Source organism: Manacus vitellinus, unplaced genomic scaffold (genome assembly GCF_001715985.3).
Source record: "Manacus vitellinus isolate BGI_N305 unplaced genomic scaffold, ASM171598v3 scaffold_1_pilon, whole genome shotgun sequence".
NCBI lineage: Eukaryota > Metazoa > Chordata > Aves > Passeriformes > Pipridae > Manacus > Manacus vitellinus.
This window is the reverse complement of record NW_021939396.1, coordinates 19120145-19134680: the sequence shown is the minus strand read 5'-3', so window position 1 is coordinate 19134680 and position 14536 is coordinate 19120145. Positions and strand designations below refer to the sequence as shown.

Genomic DNA, 14536 nt, shown 5'->3' with positions numbered 1-14536 from the left:
TTCCTTCTTTGTATTTTCTTTTCTCACTCTACTGACTTTTTCATTATGTAAAGAAGGCCATACAAATCAGAGATTTGAGTACTTCAGTGTCCTGTCTCTGACAGTGATGAGCAACAGAGGTTTAGGGAGTAATATGAACAGCAGTAAAAGTGTAGAACAGTTTAGCTACCAAGAAAGAAATTCAGGGAATTTTGGAGGCGTGTTACAGATGGCTTGTCTCTGGTATACCTGTTCTCCCATTTTTAAATAAATTCCTTGATCCTTTAGTGGTTTAGCATGCACAGGCTACTACTGCAACATGTGAATTTTGTCCTTCATGGAAAAAAGTGTTTCCTTTTTGCTTGTTTTAAAATCTGTAATTTGACAGCCTCATCACGTATATTCAGTTTTTGTGACATGCTGTGTTTCCTCTTTATCTTTTCCTTTTAATGCATGATTTTATGAACTAATATCATCATCAACATTTGAAAGCATTGATCTATGCTTTTGACCACTATTGACCACTAAACTGATATTTCAGAAAAGTAGCCATGATGTCTCCAGCTTTTGTGTAGAAAATAGCTTATTTATGGCCTTTTATAAGTTGTGTGATAAGGTTATTTTTCCCTTTTATGTTTTTTTAACATATCAAGCAGCTTATTATCCAAACATTACTGTAAGATCTCTATAGCAATTCTTATTGGTCAGTTTTCATTGTATTCTAAATAACCATGAAAACTGTCATGGCAGTATTTAAGTCTGTTTGGAAGTCATCTGTAAATATACTGAATATTTTCGGCACACGTATTGTGCTCAAGAAGGAGAAATAGGAAACTTGGAACTCAGGTATATATTTTTACAATTCTACAGCCATTATTACCCATCCAAACTTCCCGGGTTCACATTGTAGATTAATTGGTCATAAGGTAACTGATGCACAGTTTGATCACAAAAGCGCAATCTTTCTCTGATTCTGCTTACTTGCCTTTTCTGTTACTTTTAAGGACCCTTTTTCTTGAGTATTGAGTCTATCTGGTAACCTTCTCCCTAGCCTAAAAACACTGGCTTTAAGGATGGTATAAAACCCATGTGCAATGTGATGGAAGAAGAGAGAAAGGTAGAGAAACACAGTTTTCCTTGTTTTTAAAGTGTTTTCTTCTTCCTTCAAATGTGATCCCCAGATATTTAGTTCCTGGTAACATAAGTGCTGCTTGGAGGTCCATAATGTTTACAATTCTATGTACTCAACTGCCTTTATGTACTTTGATACCCTAATTTAACTTTTACTGACACCACAAGAAAGTCTCACACTGGCTTCACTACGAGATAGATCAGACCCTGTTAATTTTCTTATAAACTATTGCCTTTCTTCAACTTTATTCACTAGTTTGGCAATTTCAAATATCCAAAAGTATTCCAGACTAATTTGCTTAGTTGCCATACCTTGGATTTGCACAGCTTTAAAAAGTTGATAAAAAATATGTAGATAAATGAGATAGGATATGTAGTATGACTCTTCAAAACTCTGGCTTATAAACCTGACAAATTCCATCTCCTACATCCAGCTTCAACTGCTAGTGAAACAATAAAAAGATTAAGGAAGAAGTAAATCTATGCAGGACCCTACTGTGCTCTGCAGAAGAGTTCAGTGCAATCTCTTAAATTGCCGTACTTCATTTCCAGTCATCTGGGCATTAGTACAGTTGCATTTATTGAAAAGAGATGGAATGACATCACACAATAGCTTAGGATAAATGGTTATGTTCAGGGTGGGAGACGAATAACACATGGATCTGTGTAATCTGATAATATGCTATACTTTTATTAAAGTATCTAGAATTAATATTACGTGAATTAAATACTCTAATGATGCTAACTGAGAGTAGTTGCTAACACCTGAGTTGAAAAAAAAGGGGTAAAATAAGATGAGTCCTAGAAAAATATCTATAATGAACGTGATGAAATAGAGCTTTAAAAATGCAAGCGACTATCTATGTGCAGGGAGATGAGGAAGTGTGTGCCTAACTTTGAATATGTGAGTCATCAATTAGTCTGCTCAGAATACAGTTTAGATGACACGTTGTCTTTGACAGCTGAAGAATTTTTTGGTCCATTCTCATCTGTCCCATATTCTGTCTCACACATTCCCACCTCTAAAGACACAATTTACCATCCCTTTGGGTAGATGTGCTGCAAGTGCTCAGTCATAGCTCCTTCAGTTCAGGCAGTGCATCCTTGAGAAGCATGTTGGATTTTTAGATACTTAATAAATAAACAGTAGTTGAGTCAAAGTGAAAGTGTAGATCCTGGGGACACTGTACTTTGTATTTTCTGTGCTCTCAATAAGGGTTCTGCTGGGCTATAGCTTTCAATTCTGTTATTTGTAATTGGTATTGGATCATTGTAAAGGGAATATCTGAAAGATATTCCTTAAGAAAGGTTACAGATAATGTGTTAGTCTGCTTATACATCACTGGACTTCAATTTATTGCAGTGAAATCATGTTATAAAGAGGATTGGGTTTACTCTGTTCTTTCTTCCTTCCATCTTAACTGTGTAGTGCTTGGGAATAATTTGTTAGTTATGCATCTGTACACTATGTATAATTACATATGGACAATATGTAGGAGTTTTTTTACCTTTAAAATAGTTTGGATTAGAGATACTTTACTAGTCGTTCAGACTTCTATTTTTACCCTCAATGCCCTTAAACACCTACACCAACTGTCTTTGAAGCCTGTGTAATTAGCTCCCATAGGCAGCTTGAGTTTTTGTTTGAAGCTTCATTTAGGAGAAAATCCCTTGAGAACCATTGTATTTTTTTTACTTCATTTGCTAGGCTGAATCACAAACTGCTATACATATAATGCTTACACAGCTAAAATAGGTATTTCTTACCTTTGCCTGTTACTTGTCTTCTTTTTTTTTTTTCTTTGACTAATGACAGGCTACTCATACTTATACCTTTTAGGTAAATGTGGCAAAATAGACCTTACTTGCTGAAGCATTATTTTTGGGAAGTAAATTTTTAAATGAAATCATACTGTAAATTAATTAGTTCATCATGTTTTCTGCTTGGTAAAGTATTCATGTAGCCTCTGGCTTGAATTTGGATGTTCCTACATACGAAAGTATGGCTTAAAAAGAAATGTATATCTTTTCTCTTATATTTGTTAGTTTTTCCCTTGGCAAGTTCCATTATGAAGGGCAAAAGATATTAAGCATATTTATTGAAGACATCTTATTTTCCTCACATTATTTTTGAATAGCTGAATGGTTGAATAGGCTTTCTATGTGAGGCACAAGTATGTTAAACTAAAATATTCATGTGACAGAATATAGAATGTATTAAAGCCTAATATAGCCTAATGGTATAATATTCCACTACCAAAAAGGCAGAGTTTATTCCTTAATGGTAGAAAAAGAGGAATTTTAATCAAGTTTTTACTGTTTGTTTTTTGTTTCTTCTGTAAATTGCTTTACAGCAAATTAACACACTTAGCAACTTGAAAGAACAAAATGTAAATGCTAAAATTTTAGCTGAAGCTGATGTTATTTTGAGATGAATAGCTGACTAAGGTTGCAGTGAGCTGTGAAAGCACAACCGAGAAAGATCAGAATGCAAAATATTTTGGATTTCATTGTACTGTAACTACAAGGTTTTCGTAATTTGGAGTGCCTGGATTATTTGACCAGCTAATCTGGATATACTATATTTAAATTGGGCTGTACTTTACTGAAACATCATTTTCCCTCTGAACAAAATTGAATTGTATTACCGGAATGTTCATGTAATATATTTCAAATTTGAAACCATGTCCCTCTTCCCAATAAATAACTTATGAGCCATTGTACATTGTGCAAGTGTTACTAGGAATTGAGCCTTCATTTGCCTTTAAGGAAATAATATGCTCTTAAAACATTCTTATTCCTTATTAGTGTTATCATAAAAGCCTTTTCTTTCCTGCACTTGTATTTAATTTTGACACAAGGTGGTTTTTTCTTCTCTTTCTTTTTTTTTTTTTTAGTGGGCTTTAAACGTATATTGTTCTAGGTTCCACAGCTTTTTATGACAAAGGTTAAAAATTGCATTTCTCTATTCTGATTTTAGCATTAAAAAAGAACTGTTATGGAGTTTTAATTTTTGTTTTGGCTTTAGTTCCCATAAAACTGTGAATTACCTTTGACGCATAATATTTCTTTTTTTTTTAATGAGGAAAGGAATGTTTACGTAAGCCGTTTCCCAGGTTTCTGAATATTTGCTCTTCTGATCATTATACCTGGTGTGTGTAAAATTAGTTGCTTACATAACTTCCCATTTTCTCTTTAAAAATCTAAATAAATATTTAAATTTGGATTCTGAGGACTTGTAAGATTGCAAGTTTCAATGAAGTCCTTTTGGAACTAGAGTAGTACTGTAATTTCCTAGCATGACAGCGTGTTGAAACCAGGAAAGAAGGTGCTGCAATTTGATTGAGGGGTGAAAAATATGTGGAAGTTTAAAAATTTAAAAACTTTGATCTAAATGATTTGTCTTGATGTACATCAGGTGATAATAAAATTGGTTTTTCCTCTTAGCTGCATGACACACAGAAAGTTTGCAAATGAGTTGCATTGTTTTTCCTTAGTAAATTTTCAAGATATCTCCTCTTACTAAATAACTTGAATAAAGAAGAAAAAAAGGTGACTGAAGATGCTTATTAAGGAGGAGATATAGCAAATTAGATAAGGGAAAATAGCTAATCTTTGATACAGCTGTGAGTCTTATCGGGTGTAATCTCAGTAAACAAAAATTACATGTGGTAATATGAAAATGGTTCCTTAATAACCATGTGTGACTTTCAAGTGTATATTTAAGCACTGCTTATTTAGGAAACATGTTTTTCTTGACTCACCAGCTGAGAATCTCTTAGGAAGTGCAGAAAGCAGTACAGCAATACAGATTCTATTGAAATGAAATTAACTCAAACAAGAATCCCTTTTTCTCTCCTGCCCTCTATAACTATGTGTATTTAACACAGCCCTGCATTTTGACCTTGTGAACATGAGCCAGTTGGTCTGTCAGCTCACATTAATGCCTAAACTCTGTAAAATATCTTAATGAAGGCATCCAAGTTCAGACCCTGTTAGGGAATGGGGTTTTCAAGATCGACTGTAAAAGATGCCTACTCAAGTCAGTTGGTAATGAGCAGTGCCTGAATGTCTCTTAGAAAAATAATAATTTATATTTCACTAGCACTTAAGAAAGTTGTTATACTTGCCAGCATTTACCATTTTGTAAATTGGCTGGATCTGTTCTGTTGTATTGGCTATTGTATTTGGGATAATAATATAGTACTTCAACAAACTATTTCAAAACACATATTGGCAGGAAAATCTCACATAAAACCCATTAATTTTTAAAGTTTATTTCTCTGTTTTGCTTTGGCATGTCAGTTTAAGAAAACAGGGTGCAGAAGTGTTTAACAAAAATCTAGAATTTCCCATAAAATTTGTTGTAATGGGCTTAACTTATTTGTATCTAAATTAGTATCAATAAATTGTCACAGTAATCTGGATTATTTCATGAGACACCCATACACCTTAGAAATATGTATTTTTTTAGTATTTGAGGCAATGTGTGCTCACAGCCCAGAAAGCCAGTCCTGTTCTGGGCTGCATCACAAGGGGTGTGGTCAAGGGAGGTTTTCATGCCTTTCTACTCTGCTCTCATGCGACCCCACCTGCAGTGCTGTGTCCAGCTCTGGGGGCCTCAGTACAAGAAACACACAGACCTGCTCAAGGGGAGGGCCAGAAAGAGGATCTGTGCACTGCAGCTGGTCCCCTCTGGGGACAGGCTGAGAGAGTTTGTGGTATTTAGCTTAGAAAAGAGAAGGCTCCAGGGAGAACTTACATCACCTTCCAGTACTTAAAGGGGAGACTACAAGAAAGTTGGAGAGGAACTCTTTATGAGGGAGCGTAGTAATAGTGAGGGGCAGTAGTTGTAAACTGAAAGAGGGTAGATTAGGATAAGATAAAAGGAAAAGAAAAATGACCTTGAGGGCGGTGAGGCACTGGCATAGGTTGTGCAGAGAATTTGGGGATGCTTCATCCCTGAAGGTGTTCAAGGTCAGGCTGGATGGGGCTTTGAGCAACCCGGGCTAGTGGAAGGTGTCTCTGTCCTTTGTGAAGGGGTTGAAAGTAGATGGTCTTTAAGGTCTCTTCCAACCCAAACTATTCTATGATTCTATGATTCACTTTCTATGTCATTTAAGGCTCTGTAACATATCCAGAATGCTAATTGTGACTCAGTTAAAATAACAGTCAAATGGAATCTTTCTTATATTTGTAGGTAGAGCCTTGAGGTACTCATAATTCAGGGTTAGAAAGTGAAAAATTGAGTGAATAATGGAAAATGAATTTAATAAATATCAATTCAAAAATCAGAACCCTCCAGGAACATTTAATCAATACTCAGTTTCTTTCCAGTTTACAAAATATCTTTAGGCTTAGGGCCATTTTCCAGTCAAATTTTATGAATATTTGATAAAAAAATATAAAAGAGTATTTACTTACTCAGAAGTCATGAAGTCTTGCTAATATGTACTAAAATGATATATTTTAAATTTAAAAACGTTTACTCAAGACACATCAATCCTATAACAACTGTTTTATTGGTCCTTCAGTGTTTCCTGACATTTAAATTATTCTGTGAAGCCACTAATTAAAATTAATTCAAAGCTCTCTGAGTTATTTTGCAAAAATTCTTTGATACTCTTTTGGAAAATAAGCCAAAACCAGCTGAGGCATTATTAAGGAAAAAGGCCTTGCTTTCAGACCGTGCTTTAAACTTGTTGACGTCTGAGTCAATCCTCTTTTTGTCTCAAAGTTCGTATTGGACATTTGGAGGTCAATGTCATCATCCTGGCTCTCAGTTTTTCAGAAAGAGAAAGAACATTCGTGCCAGATGGTCTCATCCTTTTTATCAGATATGTAATGGTGATAGACAGCATGTGAGTCAGGCAGCAAGAAGAGAATGAGACAGAGGCAAGGAATATAGGTGTCAAACATATCCTTTAAGTCTTCATTTTTTGCAGAATAATGGAATAGATACCAGTGCAGAACAGGTACCCTTTGCACCTCAGAAAGCAATGTGTGTTAGTTCTAGGCTCTACAGCAGACAAAGGCCCAACATGAGGTGATGTAAAAATATACTATATTTTCTCAACTTTAATTCTTATTCTTCAAGAGGTTTTATGATTTTCTAAGACTCTAATTAATCCTGAAGGATTTCAGAGAAATATCAAAGAATGAAGAAGAGAAGGCTCCAGGGAGACCAGATTGTAGCATCCAGTGTATAAATGGGCTTATAAGAAAGATGGACAAAGATTTTTTTTCAGGGCCTGTAGTGACAAGACAAGAGGCAATGTTTTTAAACTGAGAGAGAGTAGATTTAGATTGGACAAAAGGAAAACAAAATATGATGAGAGTGGTGAGGAACTGGCATAGGTTGCCCAGAGACATTGTGGATGCCCCCGCCCTGGAAGTGTTCAAGGCCAGGCTGGTTGGAGTTTTTAGCAACCTGCTCTGATGGAAGATATCCCTGTTCATGGTAGTACAGTTGGAATTAAATAATCTCTAATATCACTTCCAACCTGGACCTTCCCATGTCTCTATGAAATGCTCTCTATACTAGTAGTAAATAAGTTGCTTGTGCAATTCTTGTTACTTAGTGAGAACACCATCAAAAGTAGACCAAGATGCACAGGGGGCCTATTAAAAAAATTATTTTAATATTGTTTAGTATATTTTAACTTTTCATGTCATGACAAGTTGCATAATCATTGGCAGAGTCTTAGAAATAGGCATACTCTTAAACAACACCCAGACCAGGTGTGACGACAGGTAGTATTACTTGTTTAGTTTTAGATCGATATGCCATTGGTCTCAATTCATGGTGCAGAAGCTGCATCACACGTACCCCACCATAATATATATAATACACCATAATATACCATAATAGTCCTAAAGTTAAAGACAAGTTGCTTTTTTTTTTTTCCCCTTGTACTCTGATCCTAACAAAACTTTCTTTTCTGTCACTTATTTTACAGCTTGGAGCATGGCTTTCCTATTCCTATATTCCCTATTTTCCTACATGATTGGTTCGACTTTGCCTTTGTTTGTTTGGGATTTTCTTTTTTCTTTTCCTTTTTTTCTTTTTTTTGGGGGGGATAGTGCTTTTGGCTTTGTTTTGGGATAGTGCTTTTGACTTAATTTTGGCTTCATTTTGGCTTCATTGGATTCATTTCATTTGACTTATAAAAGTGTAGAAGTTTGTATCTTAGCTGTCTAGTCTTCCTTAAGAGGAAAAGGAAAGAAATAAGCAGTGTTAGTGAAAAAAATTAATCTCTTTCCAGGAAAGGCATCTAAAATTTCTTAGATTCTCTAAGTGCCATTTCTTTATGGTTAGTTTAAGGGACTGAATGATGACTTAGGGAGCTTGCTCTCGAGTACCTAAAGTACTGGTTTTTTTAAAGGAGGTGAGATCACCCAGTCCCTTGAGTTTGTGGTTTGTTGTTCCATTTGTTTTAATGAAAATTTAATATTTTTTAATATAAAAAAGGCAGCTATTCTATTGATAAGCACATTGATAATGTTTTTAGGCTGCTTTTCTCCTGACTTTTTAAATGAATCTTAATGATGACGATGATGATTGTTAGTTTGGATATCTTAACATGTAATGTTCAGCATCAGGCAAAAGTTTTGATTTCATTTAGTATTTTTGGAAACTGCCTATATAAATGAATGATTCTTCTATTTTTTTTCACAAAGCATTGTCCAAAAGACATGTAGATGCCAGTACTTAGCCATGAGGACAGTGATAGTTTATTCACACTTTACACAATGCAACAAGTTCAAAAATTTTAGCTTTAGTTTGAAGCTCATCTCCCCTGGCTCTGTTCATAGTCAATGGAGAGAGATGCGTTTTCTAGGGGATGATCCAGAGGACCTAAACTTAGTTTTCTGTACTGAACTGCCCACTAGAATCTTCTACCTCTTTCCACTGACTGTAGAGTTAGCCTTGGGAGAGCACGTTCTCCGATCTGACTTACCGAGTGTTTGAATATCGCCATGTAAGAACACAGCAAATCTAATGCTCTGGAAACACCTGTCAGTCAAGGTGCACCCATTAAGGTATATGTCGAAAATGATGGTTCTTGTCCCATATTGTACAGAGATAGTACACAATTTATTTTCTTTGCAAAGCAGCATCTTTAAAAGCAGATCACAGTATAGCATGTTAGATCGAGTAAAATCTGTTAATTCTCAGATAAAATATACTAGATTTAATTTTTATTTTAAGGTACAGAATGACATGGTTTTGGGTACCTGTGTTATTTAGTTTTCTAGTTCTGATTTTTTCTATATATGTTGAGTTTCAGATGGGAGATTTCAAATACACATACACTCATTATGTTACAGATCAGATTTCATTGCTACTGAACACCGCAAAAATTTATTTAGTCATGAATTTTGTCTTGCTATTAATTTTATCTTTATGTACTCTTGATAATGTTAGATATAGTATTTATTCAGTTTTTGGTAGGTAAACATGATTTACTTAAATCCATTTAAATACCATTATATTTGTACCTCAGAGTAAAAGAAAAAAATATAATCCCTGTGTATTTCTGATGTAATTTGGCAGTAAAATAGAAATGAAATTATTTTAAACATATGGGGATAACAGGATTAATGCAATTTAAGGCTCAATAAGAAAAATGGTATAGAAAATCATTCTTTCTTTGCTAGCAAGACTGAAATTCAATGTCCCTTTGACAGAATTACCTTTATGTTCAAATTTACTTTTGTAGTGAATTTGAGAAGAAAGCAGGTTTATTTGCGACTAGTCCTTTCATCACGTTTATGATGAAGGTTTATGATACCCTGAGTTATAAGCTTGAGTCCTCACTTTCAGGACTGGATTGTAGGTTTTCTTAAAAAGCTCCTCTCTGGGGGTTAATAGGAACATTTATGGAATATTATTCCTTTACAAAGGCTTATAGGTATGCTGCTCATTTTGGCAGAATTGTATGAGTCATTTTTAGATGGACTTGGAACATCTAGATTCTGCATATCAGGTTACTGTTTGTGAGTCAGCAAAAATGAGTTGCTGATGACCTGTCATTTGGAAAAGCAAGCGGATGTCAATACCTGTGGTTCTTTGAGGCATCCTGTTCGTGTGGAGGAACGGGACTTCCTCCCTCCTCACCACTCAGGGATCCCGATTCTGCAGTGGCAAGAGAGCTGCAGGACCTCACATCGCCCTTTTCAAGCCTGGTAGGGAGTAGGGTATGAGCAGTTAGGTACAGCCCCAACAAATATTGATGGCCTTAAGATTACATGTTGAGTGCCCGAGGTGTCTGTGCATCAAAGCGATACATCTCACGCAACTCCAATTACCGTAAGGTAAGTAATTATTCTCTCTTTTTTTTTTTTTCTCTTCTCGTGATTATTCCTGCAAAAAGCCAAACTGATTAAGTCTCTGTATATGAGTAGAAGGGTTTATGTGAGAAAGTGATGACTGCAAAAGCTACCTGTAAAAATAAATTTTGAATTTTTTTTTTTTTTAGCCTTTGCTCTTAAAAATAAACTACCAGAACTCTATCCACCTCTACCTGTGAAATTTTTGTGTATCTCCCTGATCTGCAGTGGCTAAACAATAAGTAGATAAATGAAATGTTTATTACATACGCAGGTGGAAGAAATAAGTGTGTTTTCACATATCCAGACTATTGCATAATATCTGGTGGGTCATAGAATAGTAAAGATAATAGTTTTCAAAAGGTTTCAGTCTCCTTTTGAGGATTTAAATTCTGTGGTCTTCCTAAATGTTCTTGGAATATAATGCTTCTGAATAAGTGTCCCAGTACCTTAATTCTGTAGACATTTCTTCTCCTTTGGTGTCTGCAGTTTGGAAAATAAACAAAAAGCAGGCTGCTTATGTATTACTGTATATTATCACTGGCTTTTCCTGAGAATTCTGCTGAAAACCTCAGTGCAGGGCACTGAATTCTCCGAGAAATCCATCTCTGATTAGATTTTCTGTAGTTTCTTCACCAATTAATTACATTTCTTAAGCACAACCACAAAATGTAGACTGAGACATATCATTTTATGTTTTTTTTCAGTAGACTGCGTTGCATATTTTGAATCAGTTAGCCATGTCCTATTATTAAAAGATGCTGCAAAGGAGCATGTCTTTGTGATACTAGTGTGCAGTTATATTTTGTATATTCAGTGACCCACTATTTTGTAGCATTTCATATGAACCATAAGAGAAAATGAACAAAGACTAAATGCATGAGTCATTATTTGCTGAAAGGATCTTGTATTCACATTTTTATTGTGTCCCTCAGAGTGAACATGTATGGTTTTTGTTTTGCAGGGATTGAAAGCTTTTTCTAGTGAATATCAGAATAAATGTGCAGTTGTCTTCTTTTGCTGTTCTTTCAACTGGAAAGTACAGTGCAGCCCCAGCTTGTACTCTCCAGTATGAAAAGTATGAAGTTTTAGAGAATATTGACAAAATACTTCTGTTATTTTTAAAAACTGTCCCTTTTTGAGAAAAAACCCAACCCTTTAAATGTTCAAAAAAAATATGCATTAGTAGAATATAAAACTACTTTGGCACTAAACTGGTTACTTTATATAATTATTTCATTATATAATTAATATTGGGGAAAGAAGATAAAAATAGTTAACTACTCTATACTAGAAGGCTGGAAATTTTAATAAAATAATTATTTATTGTAAAATAATTTTTTCTGAATACTAGAAAAATATAATTTATTTGTATCTTGGTATGTTTTCTATTCTAAGCTAATAATAAAAGGTGGTCCAACCTCATAGGTTTAGAAGCAAGGGATGCTATGGATTTGAAAATATGTGATGTGTAGAAAGCTCAAATTAATGAACTCACTGAAGTATGATTTTAAGAGAGAAAATATATGTAAAAATTTCCAAGGCTTTCTAAGCCTGAGGATCATACTTCAGGGACATACTGAGTTTTGATAGTTGAGAAATTTCCATATAAGTGTCTTTGTAAATGTGACAAATGTAGGTGCAATATTCCAAACTAGATAAGGGAGTATCTTTTCTTCTCTCCCTCTCAGGTTTTTGATTCAGCAGTCATTTTATGCCCTGCTCAAAGTCCTCATTAAATGCTGAGAAGAAAAACAGTTGCACTTTTTAACTACAATAGCATAACATGTTTAATTCTACCTTCATTTATTTCAAAAGTGTTTTACAAGCACTGGTAAATTGTTTTCTATTTCAGAAGTAATGTAATCTGGGATTTAGGAAAAAGATTTGAATTTTAAAGGCATTTACTTGCCATGCTTGGTTTTATGTTCATTATGAAAACATAACAGAAATATCTGTTTTACTGATCAGAATGTGGTAAAACAGCAATATTATGATTTATATAAGGGTATAAATCTTGATCTATATAAAGTGGGCCAGAGAGTTCATAAACCTACACTTATTGAGCATTTTCATGTTAGCTGTTTAAGCCCAGAAAACTGACTTACAGGGAAACTGTCTGATGGAATTGTCAACACTCTACTGGTTAAAAGATTTGAAACTTTATTAAACTTATGGCATGATTGCTCGTTGTCTCAGCCAGCTTCCATCTCACTGATGGATCTCTGGATGTCTTTTAAAAATTGGCAATATCTGTGGTCATGCCTGGAATTGCAATTAAATTGTAATGTTTGGACATCTTGGTCCATCTAAAAATCAGGCTTCCCACCAATATTTAACTTTAACCACATAAAATGAAGGCTGCAGTTATCCATATAGACACTTTTTTTCCTGACATTCTGCTTTTCATTAGAAAATCTAGGGTGACATTTAGCAATAAGATCTTCCTTTTTTTTTGATGGATTATTTCTTTAGATTTAAGGGTCTGGATTTCTTTAGAGGATACCACAGTGTTGTTCATAGTGATATCAGGAGGAGATGACCACAGATAATAAATATCAGATTAAGATTTGTTATAAATGCATCATTTTGCATTTGGCCCAATACTTTTAATTTTTTTTCTTATTTTTTATCATAACAACAGCAAAGAGCAAATGAAAAGTTTTAGTAAAGTCAACTACAATGAAAAAATCCGGTGATACGCAGAATAATTATTTCCTGTTGTCAGCTCTCCTTTTGTAAAAATCACAGTCTTAAATCTCGTTGAACTCTCTTGAATTCTCTGAATATGACCGAGTATGTGGACTTGATTGCCTGATTTTCATTTTTAAAACTTACTGTCTCCTGACTGGATAACTTTGCGTTATTAACCACCACTACAAAACATGTGACAGGAACATCAGCTTTCAAGGAATGGGTGGCTAATTCTTCAAACATGAGGCAATGCATGCCCTGCAGTCACACTACAGAAAATAGCTAGTATTATTAAAATAGTTTTTACTCTTTAGTATAATAAAGTCTTAAAAAGAATTTTTGTTAAGGCCAAATTTTTGTTTCAACTGTTCACTTTTTCATTAAATTTTCTATACTGAATATCTGAAAATAATGTTCAGACTTATTGATGTTTTTCCATATTACAATTTACGCAGAAAAAAAAATGATCATACTATAGTCAGGGCTTATTATTTTAAGAAATATTTATTTTAAACAGTTTTTCATATAGATTTATGAAGTTCAGAGAGCTATTTTACTGGGTGTTAAGGAAAAGTTATAAAGAGACTTTAAATCCTCTACAGCAGCATTTCTACGGAGATAAAAATAATAAGAGGAAAATAGTTTTTCTGGTGAAGATTATCTGTCTTAAAGTAATGGTTTTGGGAAAAGCCATGAAATATGGACTGAGGTGTTAGGCATTTTTGAGAATCTCAAACTCCTTCCTGGAGTAAATTTATCGATATCAGAACCACTAAATAGGCCTCCTAATGTAATGAAGTGAACCTCATTTACAGTAGGTGCAAATTAAGCTGCACATGCTCTCTTACTTCTCTTCCCATTTCTTTTCCCACAGCCTTTTCTTTGAAGTTCCACAGATGTATCCTTCCCTCTTTCTTCTGTCTCTCCATTCCACCTTATGCTGAAGGCATAGAGGAATAATCTGAAGGTGGTCACGTTCTGAATGCTCAGTAGCCCATCCATTGCATAACTACTTGTCTGAAATTTTCGTGAAGATTGAGTCATAAATCCCTCTCCTTCTTTGCATTATCAATCTGAATTTCAAATAAAGGTTTTATCTTTGCCATGGACTTACTTCTTTTTCAAATTCAGAAGAATGAAGTGTTATTTCTAATCAGAGTACATACGCATTGCTCTTATATTCATCATGAATTCCATACAAGAGAACATGGCAATCAGCATTGAAACTTCCTCAGACAGTTGCAGCACTGGAGGCTTTGCTTATGTGTTGTGATTTCACCTGAACTTGTGGTCAAGGCTAGGCAGTTTCCACTCTGCAGTCTGCAACATAGTATTGTGTAGGAATGGTGAAGATAGCATGTTAAATCATTTTAACTGTCAAAGTAATTGTTAATAATTG

The 14536-nt window shown here is 34.5% G+C and overlaps 1 protein-coding gene across 27 annotated transcripts in view; it reads left to right on the top strand.

Annotated features, from left to right (window-relative positions):
- RIMS2 (regulating synaptic membrane exocytosis 2) overlaps positions 1-14536 on the top strand; it is a 388249-nt gene that overhangs the window by 100822 nt on the left and 272891 nt on the right. Inside the window, exon 1 of one of the 27 annotated variants that reach the window (XM_029959231.1) lies at positions 10327-10428. The exons of the other annotated variants lie outside the window; for them this stretch is intronic. The gene's annotated coding sequence lies outside the window, so the exon portion shown is untranslated. Of the gene's footprint in view, positions 1-10326; positions 10429-14536 lie in introns of those variants that run through there. 27 annotated transcript variants of the gene reach the window in all.